At 35.4% G+C, this 2,503-nt stretch overlaps 1 long non-coding RNA gene across 1 annotated transcript; it reads right to left on the minus strand.

Annotated features, from left to right (window-relative positions):
- Positions 1 to 1,689: 1,689 nt before the first annotated feature.
- Positions 1,690 to 2,466, minus strand: LOC130548445 (uncharacterized). The gene is made up of 3 exons (XR_008962039.1): positions 2,342 to 2,466; positions 2,167 to 2,261; positions 1,690 to 2,085 (listed from the first exon to the last, which is right to left on the minus strand). It is a non-coding gene; the product is annotated as an uncharacterized LOC130548445 (long non-coding RNA).
- Positions 2,467 to 2,503: the final 37 nt, after the last annotated feature.

Below are 2,503 nucleotides of genomic sequence, written 5' to 3' on the forward strand. Positions count from 1 at the left end.
CACATTCATCACTGAACACAACAACACACATCTTGACACTGAAGATCTTTCTGATGAACAGTTTGAGTTTCTGGTGATCACAGGCATGGACAAAGGATCTAGGAAAGAAATAAAAAGATATTTTAAAAATGAACGATTTAAACATATTTGATAAACCAGCTTTGTTGAAGGAAACAAAATGCATCCAATTGTAAAAGTCATTTTGTCATCTAATTTGTAATCAAGTTTATGATCTTAAAAGCTAACAATAATACCAGAAACAATGACGTTGAAACTCTTCTTAAAGACCGGTTCGATAATGGGCTCGATTAGGTCCAGTTTAGGGGTGGAGATAATTACTGTATAAACCCCTGAGTAATCTGTGTTGATGTTAAAGATGGCGAGAGACCCAGTCTTCTCGTTCAGTACCAGTCCGTTTCCGAATCCGTTATTAGGAAAAACAAAAGTCTGTTGAAAACTAGGCAGTTCAGCAATGATGGTGTCTTCAGGTCCAAACATCCAGATTAAATTATAATAAGACTGTATTCCTGTCGCACCAGTGTGAAGAATGACTGAATCTCCCTGCTTCACACGCACCGTCTCAGCACCCAACACACCTGCGGCACAAAATAATAGCAAATCAGACAAAATATATAATTAATTCGACAAAAACGTCACATTGAGCAAAAATATGTGTTTTATAATTACCACCGAAAAGCCGAAAGAATAGACAGAGCTGCAAAAACCAACAGTCCATATTAAATTACAGTTCGCTCCGGCCAAAGACGATCGACACCGTCAAGACTCCGCTTTGTTACTGACACTAATACACTGTGCGGTTAAACCGAAGGAAGTCCCGCCTTCCAGTAAGAAAGAGCCAATCGCAACAGACAGTCCAACTATTACCTGGGGAGGAGCTCGGTGCGGAGTTCCAACATTTGCGCAATTTATGAAGCAACCTGGAAAAACGTGTTTACTAAAAATATTTTATAAACATTCGTCTTTCTTTATTGAAGGTGATAGGACTTCTCATACGAGCGGATTAACTTTACCTTGAGCCACGCTGCACGGAAAAAAAAAAAACCCGAAATGATCACGGAATGATTCCTTGATGAAAATGGAGACAAAAAAAAAACGTAGAAACGACAAAAATATGTTAATTTAAATATTTTGTGTTTTGCTAATATTTTAGTCTTGGTTTTTGACGTCTTGTTTGCTAATAGCACGTGGTGTTTTTTTACGTTGTACACAACATAATGCAATCATTTTAACCTGTTTTAATCTGTAGGCTAACATAGATTTATTGAACTAATTTCAATCTGTTTCCCTTAAGTAGTTAATAAAGTGATTATAGATTAATTCAAAACTGCAAGTCATTTTGTATTAATTATTTTATCCTGATGATCAGGTCAAAGATTAAGATTAGTTTAATTTTAGGCTAATCCTTGTTTGTGTGTGTTGTATAAAGCATCATTTGAATGGGTCTCTGTCTTAGAAAATGCTTTTTGTCATGGTTTGCCATTTATTCATTTATCTTTATTTCCTCCTGTTTTATTCCTTATTCTGTGTAACTGGATCTGTTCAGTTTTGTGGGGGTGTTTAAGAAACCCAGAAGGAGTAAACTAAATCTCACCTGCCCTATATTCTATAAACAGACCTTTAAGATAACGTTCATAATAAATTACAGTTAAATTAATTACGATTCACATATTCAGCAAAAAAGGACCTGAATACAAAAATTTACCTATACGAATCCACCTTTACTGGAATTTCACATTTTAGTCACAAGAACTGAATGCACTAATCTCTCTCTATTATAGCGCTGGTCATTTGTGGTATAAATGATAGCCTACTAACATTCAAACCTGTCAAATCTCATTATGAGCAGTTTGGAAAAAAACAGACACTTTAATTTTTTCAGGATGCATTAAAGCATACAGACATATGTTACAAATTCTATTTAAATAAAATATGCATTCTTCAAATTTCCATATCATCCAAGAAATCTTCATCAGCATCAATAACAGACTGTTTTCTTCTTTGTTAACAAATTATGGAATTTTTTTGTTCCTTGGTGCAGTCGCTATTGTCTTGCTCAACAGGGGCCTATGAGCACAAAAACATGAAGATGTTAATCAAAATCAACCATTTTAGAAGGTACCATGATTGTGACAGTAGAAAACGTACCCTACTTCGCCTTGTTTTCCAGTAGAAACATATCCCACATATGAGAACCAGAACAAACAGTATTAATGCTAAAACTATGCAAGCCGGTTTAGATTCTGTAATGGAGAAAAACAGCAACTCACAACAACAGAATATCTAAAAAAAAGAACAATCAGAATTTTTTTTACTGTCCTACCTGAATGTGTCCGGCAGAGTTGATTGATGTTGAGATGTTGTGTGTGGTTCGTGATGTGATTGTTGATGACACATCTGTATGTGTTTGTATCCTGATATTCCACCTCCAGAGGTAGAGAGAGTCTGATGTTGAGATCAGACACACTGATGCTGGACAATAAAC

This window comes from Triplophysa rosa, linkage group LG25 (genome assembly GCF_024868665.1).
Source record: "Triplophysa rosa linkage group LG25, Trosa_1v2, whole genome shotgun sequence".
Taxonomy (NCBI): Eukaryota; Metazoa; Chordata; class Actinopteri; order Cypriniformes; family Nemacheilidae; genus Triplophysa; species Triplophysa rosa.